The 12462-nt window shown below is 48.7% G+C and overlaps 1 protein-coding gene and 1 non-coding gene across 11 annotated transcripts in view; one reads left to right on the forward strand and one right to left on the reverse strand.

Annotated features, from left to right (window-relative positions):
• The window catches only part of SIPA1L3 (signal induced proliferation associated 1 like 3), a 236555-nt gene that overhangs the window by 159829 nt on the left and 64264 nt on the right, over window positions 1-12462 (reverse strand). The gene's annotated exons all lie outside the window — the stretch shown is intronic.
• Window positions 3494-3566, forward strand: TRNAG-GCC. Its single transcript has one exon. It is a non-coding gene; the product is annotated as a tRNA-Gly (tRNA).

The following is a 12462-nucleotide window of genomic DNA, read 5'->3' on the forward strand; positions in this document are numbered from 1 at the left end:
AAGTCTTATCCTTCTTCTGAATGTTCAGAACCTGGGGCTTAGCAGTGTGGCCAAGTGTTTCTTGCGTCCTCCCGCTCTGTGATGGGGCAGACTGTGTCTGCCTTGCTCACTGGTACCTAGTCTTCAACTAATGTTCACTGAATAAATAAATCAACTGCTTTGTTCCCAATTTTATAGCTATTCATAACTTCAGCTAACATGCAAGCACCTGTATCCACAGGGTAGTGAGCTGAGACGCACGACACCTCATGCATGAGGTACTTACTACTGTCAGGCCTGTTTAAAAGATGAGCCTTCTCCTCAAGGTCAGAGCCACAAAAAAACTGGAGTTCTTTAATCTCAAGAGAAGGATGGGAGAGAGCGTGAATACCTACAGCAAGGCCGGGCAGGTGGAGGGATGGATGTTGAGGAACTGGCTTTGATATCAAGAATTTCCTGAGTAGAAATTTTCTAGGGCCGGAGAACATCTCGTCAAGGAAGGCTGGAACACAAGCTTCTCAAACATTAAACAGGCAGCTCCATTCTGGGAGAATTCCACCCAACTTCCCCAAAAGCCACAGCTCACATGATTCCTTACCTTTTTAAATATTCTTCTTGCTTATGAAAGTGGTATATGCTTATATATACATATAAAAAGCCTGGAAAATAAATGTGCAAAGAAGACTATAAAGTTACACATACTCTCCCCACCAAAGAACGACCACTGTAAAGACGTTGGCTCATTTCCTTCTGGTCTTTTTTTTCTGGTGTGTGTGGTACGTGTATAGAGAAGTGAAGAGATTTTTCCCCTTTAAGTCTTTCACCTGTTCTTTTCTAGATTTTAAACATCAAATGAAAAATATTTTTAAATGGCGAAATTAAGTCTATTTCCCCAAACTACAGACTTGGGATGGAAGAACGCTCCCCTCTTCTGATCCTCCAACTTCTGTTTCCATCTGAACCACTATTACAGACCAGTGGTTCTCAATCCTAACTCTGCATGACCATAACAGTAGGATACAATAATCGCCACCACCACTATTAACTGAGCAACTACTTTAGAAGACGCCATTTTAAACATTTTACAGAGTATTTAATTTAATCTTTACAATCCTATAAGGCAGGTACTATTATCATTTTATAGATGAGGAAACTGAGGCAGAGAGGTTAAGCAACTTTCCCAAGGTCACATGGCCGTTAAGTGGTGGTGCTGGGATTTGAACCCAGGCCATCTGGCCCCAGGTGCCCTCTTTCCCCTGGTCCAACTGCTCAAGGACCTGGCAACAATGACACCGACTATGAGCTTCAGGGCAAGGTTCCCAACGTCCCTATTGCCAAGTTTGTCATCATGATTATTCATACTTCTCTCCAGACTCATTTTGTTTCCTAAAGGAAATGAGAAATTGCTGAAATTCAGCAGAAGTGAGACAGCCGGAAGCTACAGCTGACCACATGTACACGTGGGTCTCTGCTGAGCTGCCTAAGAAACATTCTTAAATGATGACCTTTCTGGAGGGGACCAGGGGTCAGTTACTGGGTGGATCACGCTCCACTGACTGAGACCCCACCCAGTGCCAGATGGGTTGTGAAAGCCCCACCCTAACTTCACCTCACAGTGGGATAGAGAACAGCCGGGAAAACTCACCGACTACCACCTATTTACATGTGAATCTGGAGAAAGGGCTGGGGACCACAGCTATTTGACAGGGATGGGCAAGGACCGCTCTTGCACGTTCAGAGGCTTAGTAGGGCTACAGTCAATCTTTAGTCACTGTGGAGGATCAGCCAGTTATGACTTTGCCATCACCACACAGATCGTTGGAGAAAAGCAGCTCCTGACTCCCGCCATCACCACACAGATCGTTGGAGAAAAGCAGCTCCTGACTCCCGCCATCACCACACAGATCGTTGGAGAAAAGCAGCTCCTGACTCCCGCCATCACCACACAGATCGTTGGAGAAAAGCAGCTCCTGACTCCCGCCATCACCACACAGATCGTTGGAGAAAAGCAGCTCCTGACTCCCGCCATCACCACACAGATCGTTGGAGAAAAGCAGCTCCTGACTCCCGCCATCACCACACAGATCGTTGGAGAAAAGCAGCTCCTGACTCCCGCCATCACCACACAGATCTTTGGAGAAAAGCAGCTCCTGACTCCCGCCATCACCACACAGATCGTTGGAGAAAAGCAGCTCCTGACTCCCGCCATCACCACACAGATCGTTGGAGAAAAGCAGCTCCTGACTCCCGCCATCACCACACAGATCGTTGGAGAAAAGCAGCTCCTGACTCCCGCCATCACCACACAGATCGTTGGAGAAAAGCAGCTCCTGACTCCCGCCATCACCACACAGATCGTTGGAGAAAAGCAGCTCCTGACTCCCGCCATCACCACACAGATCTTTGGAGAAAAGCAGCTCCTGACTCCCGCCATCACCACACAGATCGTTGGAGAAAAGCAGCTCCTGACTCCCGCCATCACCACACAGATCGTTGGAGAAAAGCAGCTCCTGACTCCCGCCATCACCACACAGATCGTTGGAGAAAAGCAGCTCCTGACTCCCGCCATCACCACACAGATCGTTGGAGAAAAGCAGCTCCTGACTCCCGCCATCACCACACAGATCGTTGGAGAAAAGCAGCTCCTGACTCCCGCCATCACCACACAGATCGTTGGAGAAAAGCAGCTCCTGACTCCCGCCATCACCACACAGATCGTTGGAGAAAAGCAGCTCCTGACTCCCGCCATCACCACACAGATCGTTGGAGAAAAGCAGCTCCTGACTCCCGCCATCACCACACAGATCGTTGGAGAAAAGCAGCTCCTGACTCCCGCCATCACCACACAGATCGTTGGAGAAAAGCAGCTCCTGACTCCCTCTACCCCACGGCAAAACCAGACCCACAACCAAGAGGGGTTTTCCCAGGAGGTAATCGCTAGGGAGTTTGTCTTCCCTTCAGGCTAGGAAGGGAAAACCTCCATTTCAGGAAAAGGTCCTTGAATGCCTGGTTCAGGGAAGGAGATGAGAAGTTGCGCCTTGGGGTCTGAGAGCTACTATCCTTCCAGGTGCTGAGCCAAAAGGGTCTCCCCACAAAGGGGATCCATGCAGAGAAAGGCTGGGGGAACAGAGGGCTATAAGGCTGTCATTTTTCCAACACCACCTGGGCCCCGGGGTACTTCTTAGTGCCTGTGTACAGCGGGGGCTCAGTAATGTTTCACAACTGTTCAATCTTTAGGCTTTCCCTGTGTGTGTGTGTGTATATAAGTATATGTGTGTATGTGTGTGTGTGTGTGTGTGTGTGTGTGTGTGTGTGTTGGGGGTGCTAGTTTTTTCAATTTTGTCAACATTCTAAAAAAGTAGAGAGAGAAAGGTACAATGAACTCCCAATGTACTCAAACGAAGATTCAGTAGTTATCAAAAAGTCTGCCCTATTAGCTTCATCTATTCCCTATCCATTCCTTTTCCTCCCTTTTTCTTCTGCCTGAAGTACTTTAAAGTAAACCCTAGGAACTTCCCTGGTGGTCCAGTGGTTAAGACTCCTCATTGCCAATGCAGGGGGCCTGGGTTCCATCCCCAGTCGGGGAACTAGACCCCGCATGCATGCCACAACTAAAAGCCCACATGCCGCAACTAAAAGATCCCACATGCTGCAACAAAGATCTCGCACGCGGCAACGAAGATTCCGTGTCGCAGCTAAACAAATAAACAAACAAACAAATAAATAAATAAATATTTTTTAAAAAAAGTAAATCCTAGACATTATGTCATCTCACCTTTACATGTTTCAGTTTGCAGGTCTGAAATATACAGACACGTTCTTATGTGTCCACAATATTAAGCTGGTTTCTTTACTGACCAAAATAACAATGAATTTTTTCCTAGAAGGTAAGACCTAGTGTTGACTAAGGAGTAGGGAAATGGGTCATCCCAGCTTCTATGATGGAGTAATGCCTTTCTGCAGGGCCTCTTGGCAATACGGATCCAAAAAGGTTTAACAACCTGCATGTATCTTCTGACTCAGCTCTTCTATTCATGTACTCATCAAAAAAAATATTTACTGGGACTTCCCTGGCAGTCCAGTGGTTAAGACTCTGTGCTTCCACTGCAGGGGGCACAGGTTCGATCCCTGGCTGGGGAACTAAGATCCCACATGCCGCGCAGTGCGGCCAAACCAAAAGACCAAAAAAAAAAAAAAAAAAAAATTACTGATGTCTACCATGTGCCTGGCAGTGTCCTAAGCATTTTTCTCCCTGGTACAAATGTGGAAACTGAGGCACAGAGAGGCAAAGTCATTTGCTCAGGGTTACACAGTCCTTACATGCCAGAGCTGATAGTCGTATGCGAGCAATCAAGGTTTAAATGACAACACTGGGTCCTGGCAAGGTAGCATTCAGGGCCTTCCACCTGAGAGGCCATTGCTCTAGGTTCCACAGAGCACTTCCTACCTGCACTGGTGAACACTCTCTATGTGGAATCTACCCCAGACCCTACGTATGAGGTAGGGATAATTATATTAGCCCCATTTTTCAGATGAGGAAACTGAGTACAGAGGCTGAAGGTCACACTCCTCTATCCTGGCAAGGCTGTGGTTCACTGTGCTCATCCTTCAACCCTGCTTTAGACACCACCTTCAGAGACGGGCACATGAACTACTGCTATAAACTGCATGTTTTGTGTTTCCCCCCAAATTCATATGTTGAAACCTAATCTCCAATGTGATGGTATTAAGAGGTGGGGCTGTTGGGAAGTAATTAGGCCTTGAGGGCACAGCCCTCATGAATGGGATTAGCATCCTTATAAAGGAGGAACCAGAGAGTTCGATTGCCCCTTCTTCCATGTGAGGACATGCCAAAAAGACGGTCATCTGTGAACCAGGAGGTGGATCCTCACCAGACACCGAATCTGCGGCGCCTTGACCTTGGACTTCGCAGGCTCTAGAATTGTGAAAAAAGAAATTTCTGTTGTTTGTAAGTTACCTAGTCTATGGTATTTTTGTTAGAGCCGATTTAAAGAACCTGTGGACAAGAAAGCCTCTTTTCACTGGGTTGATAAAGCAGGAGAATTTGCACCTGAACCCAGCCAGTCTGTACAGTGAAGCCAAGCAGAGTAAGGAAAAGCAACAGAGCCCCCTTATCCGGCTAGGTCTGAAGCTCCGCCCTCCAGACTTCCCAGTGACATAAGACAAATTCATCTTACAATCAAAAGAGCCTTGATTAATCCACCCAGCATGCACTGTCCCATCCCCCCACTTTTGTTTATGCTGTACCCTCTGCCTGGGGCCCACCCTCCTCATGCCATTATCCCTGTGCACCTGGCAGAACCCCAACGCACCTTTCAAAGGCCAGCCCAATCACTGGCCATGATTCTCTACACACTCTTCTCTCTTCTCTACAGCTCGCTCTCCCTGACCATACCCAAGCAGAATTTCTCCTTCCTCTGAGTTCTCCCAGCACCTGGGGTTCACCACTCGACACCCTGCATTACGACCATCTGGGTGTCCCCTGCTGGCAAGGCAGTACCATACAGAGGTTAAGACCGCAGGCTCCGCAGAAGGAAAAACGTGGGTTCAAATCCTGCTCTGCCACCACAAGCTCTATGAGATCCCGGGCAAGCACGTCATCTTCTCACCTCTCCGATCCTTGATTTTTCTCATCCTCCGAGGGGGTAGTAAGAGAACGCGCCTGCAGCAGACACTTGGTGGTATAGCTTATGGCCATTCCCAACCCCCACTTCTCCTGCTGCCTCCCACTGTACGGGCATCCACTCTCCCAGCCTCCCTTGCAGCTAGGGGCAGCCGGTGACTCCTTTACAACCAATGAGAGACAGAGATGTCTGCCAGGGGTAGGGGTGTCTATGGGCACATATTCCCTTTAGAAAGGAAAGGCACAGGAAGAGAAAGCCTTTCCCCCTGCCTCTTCTCCCCACTTGGGACACTGTGTATAAGGATGTGATCACAGGGCTGGGGTGGCCATCCCATGACCATGCAACATCAGGATGAAACACTTGTACATAAAGGGCTGTGAAACAGAAGGAGAGAAAGCACCCAGTTCTCGGAGGTGTCACTGAACCTCTGTACCCACTGTGGAGCCAACCACACTTTGCAATGAGAGAATCACTCGTCTCTACTGCTCAGCCAAGATTCACCAGGCATCTTGTTTCTTGCAGCCCCATGTGTCCTCACTGACACATCACCTCACAGAGCAGGGTTTCAATGCCATCATGCATGTAAAGTGTTTAGTATGTTGTTGGCGCTCAGTCAATGTTGGTTAAAGATCATTACCATTATCACAATGAGCTGCTCGAGGCCATACCGCAGCTTCCACATCCCATGGCAGAGACAGCAGGTGACAGCTGCAGACACCTGGTACATTTCAGCACTCGCCCTGCTGCCTCTGACGGAGGGAACTACAGTCACCAGGGCTGCTGCCCTGCTCTGAGGCAGCTACAACCCCTCCTTCAGTGGCATGAAAGAGCCAAGGAGAAGAGAGGCAAAGGGGGCCTAAAAGCTCAGCAGCCTCCCGAGGGAGGCTCAGGCTTTCCAAGGCTAAAAAACAAGGTTAAAACCCAGCTCAGACCCGTTTCTCCTAATGCGTGTGTCCCGACTGCCAGAACCTGTACGCACTGGCACCATTTTTGCCATATCCTCAGACCACCTGTAATATGACTTACTTTGCATTTTTCTTTAACTGCACTCACTTTTATTTTGGCTTGCATACCATCATTAGCCTCACCCAAAGCAGAAACAGCCATGGAATACTGGGTTTGACGAGCTATTGAAATTCTTTTCCTGTTACACATGAAAATATAAGTACAACTATTAAAATGTGTAAGGTGTTTATTCATACCACCACCTCAAACTATCTAGTGGAATGATCTGACTTTGGGAAACCTGTCCCGATGGCAATAAGACATCATTGCTAGTCAGCACGCTCCTACCCCTTTCCTTTGCACATTCTTTCACTTACATTCTAGAAACACAAAAGCTCGAATGCTAGCTCTAAACCACCCCTCTGGAGGCTGAGATCTCTCCCAAACTCCCTCATTAGGGCTCTGTCCCCCTGGAATAGATCCATGGTTCATACTTTTCACTTACATTGTCTTCCAGGATGGGTTTATAATAATAATAATAATAGCCAATGTGCACTAAAGACTTTCCCTGCACTAGGTGCTGCTTTAAGGTCTTTATATAGAAAAACTCATGACCCTCACATGGCCCCATGTAAAGCAGTATCACCCTCATTTCACAGATGAGGAAACTGAGGCTCAGAAGGGATTAAGTCACTTGCTCAAGGTCCCACAGCGTGGATGTGACACAGCCAGGGTTGAATCCAGGTGACTAACCCAGGGGCCCACCCTCCTAACCTCCTCACTACCCTGCTGCCCCCAGAACAGCCAGCGCTGACCAAGCTCTGTGCCGACTGAACACTGACATTGAGGAATCTGCCTAAAGTCATGCAGCTGGGAGCTGGAATCCAGGCTGGCCAATCCCCACGCTCACTCTCGCCCTGCATAACTGCCCACGCAGCCAGCACATAAGGGAACTGGAGTGGAACTCGGGCCTGAGGCCCTGGTGCACCTCCACTCCCCGGCTTCCTCACGTCCCCTTTTAGCTCACGTTATTCAGCCCCAAGAGGCCAACTCGCCTCTCAGAGGAGGAAAAGAGTCCCTGACACAACCAGACAGAGCCTCATGTCACTGTCTCTTGTGCCTAAAGGGAAGCTGGCTGACCAAAGTGGCGTTTTCTAAAACCGGCACGTTCATAACATTATTCTGTGCAAGGTTTTCTCCTCACCTGGTCGCTAGGCCTCAGGCCCATTCTTTTTTTTTTTTTTTTTTAATTAATTTATTTTTTTATTTATTTTTATTTTTGTCTGTGTTGGGTCTTCGTTTCTGCGCGAGGGCTTTCTCCAGTTGTGGACAGCGGGGGCCACTCTTCATCGCGGTGCGCGGGCCTCTCACCACCAGGGCCTCTCTCTTTGCGGAGCACAGGCTCCAGATGCGCAGGCTCAGTAGTTGTGGCTCACGGGCTTAGTCGCTCCGCGGCATGTGGGATCTTCTCAGACCAGGGCTCGAACCCGTGTCCCCTGCATTGGCAGGCAGATTCTTAACCACTGCGCCACCAGGGAAGCCCAGGCCCATTCTTAATTAATAATTAAATCATGGGCTTCCCTGGTGGCGCAGTGGTTGAGAATCTGCCTGCTAATGCAGGGAACACGGGTTCGAGCCCTGGTCTGGGAAGATCCCACATGCCACGGAGCAACTAGGCCCGTGAGCCACAACGACTGAGCCTGCGCGTCTGGAGCCTGTGCGCTGCAACAAGAGAGGCCGCGACAGTGAGAGGCCCGCGCACCGCGATAAAGAGTGGCCCCTGCTCGCCGCAACTAGAGAAAGCCCTAGCACAGAAACGAAGACCCAACATAGCAATCAATCAATCAATAAATCAATAAATAAATCTTTAAAAAAAAATAAAATAAAAATAATAATAATAATAATTAAATCATGATAGCTAATGCCTGTGGGGCTATGAGCACCAGGCCCTGTGCTAACTGCCTCACAGCTTCTGGCTCACCGAATGCTCACAGCATCATCATGAGGTAGGGACTAGCATTATCCTTGTTTTAGGATGAACAAATGCGGCTCCATAGAGGCTGAAGCTGCAACTAAGACCTGGCACAGCCAAATAAATAGATATTTTTAAAATAATAATAATAAAATAAAAATAAATAAAAACAAAGAGCCTGAAGTTCAGAGAAGTGAAGTCACCTGTCCAAGGTCGCACAGCTAGACCAGGATACAGGTCTACAGGATAGACCAGGACACAGGTGCCTACAGTGTGGCTCCAAAGCCATTAGCTGAAAGCCTCTGCAGCCTCACACCCAAATTCCAAACGTCCCAAATCTCCACCCTGTTTCCAGCAAGCCCCCTAAGAGAAATCGGTCTCTAATTCCAAGAAATCATGGTGGACTGTCATCTCTGCTACAGGGCATCACAGTGTCAGGGAGCCCTGGTCAATTCCAAGGGCAGGATACAGCTCGGCAGCTGCACACCGCCTGGGAACTGCTGCTCTGCACTGTTCCCCCTTCTCAGTAATGAGCCCCCTGAACTCAGGTGCAGGTGGGGTCCAGGAGCCAGGCTAGGGCTTTCCAGGATGACGATAACTGGCCAGTGACAATGCTCTCTCCCCAGCCCTGCCCTTAAGTTTTCTCCATGGCCTTTTTTTTTTTTTTTTTTGTCTTCTAGATTGAGGGTTTTATTTTTTTACATTTTTAAAAATTGTAGTAAAATATATATAACATAATTTGCAATGTAACGATTTTTAAACATACAATTCAGTGGCATTAACCACATTCACAATGTTGTACAACCATCAATGTCTAATTAATTTTTGGTAATTATTTTAGTACTATTCAGTTTGTTATTTCTACAGAGCAATTTTTGGTAAGTTTTCTATCTCTAGGAGTGGATCTGTTTCCTGTGAATTCTGAGCTTGATTGGCATAAAGTTATTCACAATATATGTTTAATCTCTGCAGCATCTATAATTGTGTTCTTTTTTGCTTTTTAATTTTCTTTAAGCCTTCTCTCTTTTTTAATGAATAATCTTGCCTGACTTTTTCCTATTAATTTTCTTTTTTCTTTTTAATTTTAATTTTATATTGGAGTATAGTTGATTAACAATGTTGTGCTAGTTTCAGGTGTACTCCATGGCCTTTGTTCTGGGGACGTGGGGAGCTGTTTCTTCCCTGAAGGTCTGGAATTGGGACTGCTCCTTTCTGCACTGGCAGGGCCTTCCTCACATCCCCAGAGAGATCAAGCAGTGAGCAATCTTAGTCCTGTCCAACCTCCCGATATGTCCACAGGGTGCTTAAGAGCGAGGACTCTGAAACCAGATGGCCTCGGTTCAAATCCCAACTTTGCCACTTACTAGCTGTGGGACCTCAGACAAGTTACCTCCCCTCTCTGTGTCTTAGTTCCTCACCTGGAAAAAGGGGATAATGATGGTACCAATGTCGTGGGTTGCTACTGTAGTTAAGAGTGGCCCAGTTAAGCACATTCACACCCACTGGGAGGGCAGAGATTTCCACCCGGCCTCTAAGACCCTGTGATTACCCACCAGCTACCTATTTTTTAAAAAAGCAGAGTCTCTCACAGGAGCCCACTGGCCTGCTGGTGGCAAAGGGCACAGCAGCCTAGAGTTGGGGTAGGGTTCTTAGTTCCTGCTGACCAGCTGTGAGACAGCAGTAATTATGGTCCACTTATAATTATTTGGCTTGTTTGGAGGTTTGTGTGTTTATTCTTCGTATGAATTCCGACCCCACCCAGAACTAAAGCAGCCATGACCTCTGCTGCGGGGCCTGGACACCTGTGTGCCCATCTGGCCCAGAGATTCCCAGGCATGGCTAAGCTTGAGGGCTTTAGGCCACTGGTTCGCTTCTGAGGGCAATTTCGCCACCCCTTACCCCAGGGGCAGTCGCATTTCTGAATATCATGGCTGGCAGTGGGGGGCTGCTACTGGCGTCTCATGGGTAGTGGCCAGGGATGCCGCTAACTGTCCCACGCTGCACAGGACAGCCCCACAACAGAGAACGATCTGCCCCCAGCGGTCGACAGTGTCGAAGCTGAGAAACCCTGGGTCTAGGCTCTCAAATCACCTAGACCCAGGGGGTTGAATCACCAAGGGAGTCGGTGAAAATGCAGACTGGGATTCAGTGTGGGGGTCTGAGATTCTGCAGTCTGTGACGCCAGCTTCTAGACCCTTGAACCTCAAAGCTGTGGTCCAGGGAGCAGCGGCATCAGTAACACCTGGGAGCACCTTAGAAATGCAGACACTCGCCCCTCCCCAGACCTGCTGAATCAGAATCTGCATTTTAACAAGATTCCCAGGTACATTCAGTGATTGGAAATCCTGGCGGCCCGTTAGGGAGCCCTGAAAAAATTCTCCCTGCTTGGGCCGCAGGCCCTTTACGTGGGAGGGGGGCGGGGGAAGGCCTGGGGAAGCTTTGTTGGTTTTTTTTTTTGGGGGGGGGCGGGGGGTAAGGTTATTAAATAGTCCAGCTCCACCCTCCCAATTCAATAACAATTCAATCTCAGGGCTGAGAAGCACAGAAGCACTGCCCTGGAGGAAGCAGTCTTTTCTCCCTGGCAGGTGGGAGCAGTCACCATGTAGAGGCTCCACACAATCCCTGACCTCTGGTGACAAATACCCTATCAACTCTCAGCTTCCTGGCATTGAATAACCTGCCCCCCAGAAGCAGCGGTGCTTTTGGCACCCAGAGCCTGGCTGTCTGCCAGACGCCAAGCTCCTGGGCAAGAACTAGGTCTATGTGGAGAAACAGGAGTAAATCCAAGCCTCTTAACTGTTCACAAGAAACTAGAAGAAAGAGGAACTTATGTCACTGTGACTTCAAATCGGAAGGTAATGATAATAATAGCCAGCACTTCCTGTGTGCACGTTTCTAAGCATCGGAGCTATTTTCCCTGTTCTACAGATGAGAAAGCTAAGGCAAGGCACAGGTAAGTTACTTGCCCAAAGGTCACACAGCTGGTAGGTGGTGAAGCCAGAGCCGAAACCCAGAGTCTAGGCTCCTCGCTGCTGCTCTGGTCTCTCTCACCAAGACCTGGGGCTTTAATACCTTCCTCACCTTCCGTACAAAGAATCTCCCACATCCCCAAGAAGCAGGCTCGGTTTGGCCAGGTTGCTTCCTGGCACTTCTCCAGGGCAGCTAGCTTTCAGCTGTCCTCCTTTGCGGAAGAAAGTGGGCTTCCGGCACAGAGCACTGAGGCTTTGCTGTACATAACAGCATGGCTAGGCCACCTTTGAGACAAAAAAAAAAAAAATGCAAACCACATTCTTGGCTGGGAAGTCAGAGAACTCAGCTGTGGGGTGAAGGGTCTCTTCCTCGTGGCCTGAAATCCCTGGGTTAGGGCTTTGAGAACGTCTGTAAGAGTGAGGCAGGGGCCAGGCCTCTGGTCCCCCCATGCCTCCTTCTAGGCGCTGAAGTCAGCCCTCCACAGCCCTTCTCTTTAAACACTCCCAGGGATGGAAGAAAGCGCAGGCTTCAGGGAGCAAACTCAGGGCCTACAAATCCCTCCCACACATTCTCACCCTTGTTCACCTAACTGAAGCCAGGACAGCCTCCTTTCTTTTCCTACAACTTGCCAAGCTCATTCCCACCTCAGGGCCTTTGCATTTGCTGTTCTCTCTGCAGGCACCTTCTTTCTTCACCTCTTGCATGGCTGGCACCTTTTTATCCTTCAAGTCTCAGGTCAAATGACATCTTCCTGACCCCACTCGCCAAGATAGCCCTCCTACCACCGCTCACATCTCAGTATCCTGCTTTAGTTTAGTTTAGCACTACCAATCACCTCTGATATACACTGTTTATCTCTAGTCTGTCTCCCCCACTGGACCTTGCACTCCAGGAGAGCAGGGACTGGGTCTGTCTTGTCCACTGTGTACTTGGGGCTTACAACCTTACAAC

This window comes from Balaenoptera musculus, chromosome 19 (assembly GCF_009873245.2).
Source record: "Balaenoptera musculus isolate JJ_BM4_2016_0621 chromosome 19, mBalMus1.pri.v3, whole genome shotgun sequence".
NCBI lineage: Eukaryota > Metazoa > Chordata > Mammalia > Artiodactyla > Balaenopteridae > Balaenoptera > Balaenoptera musculus.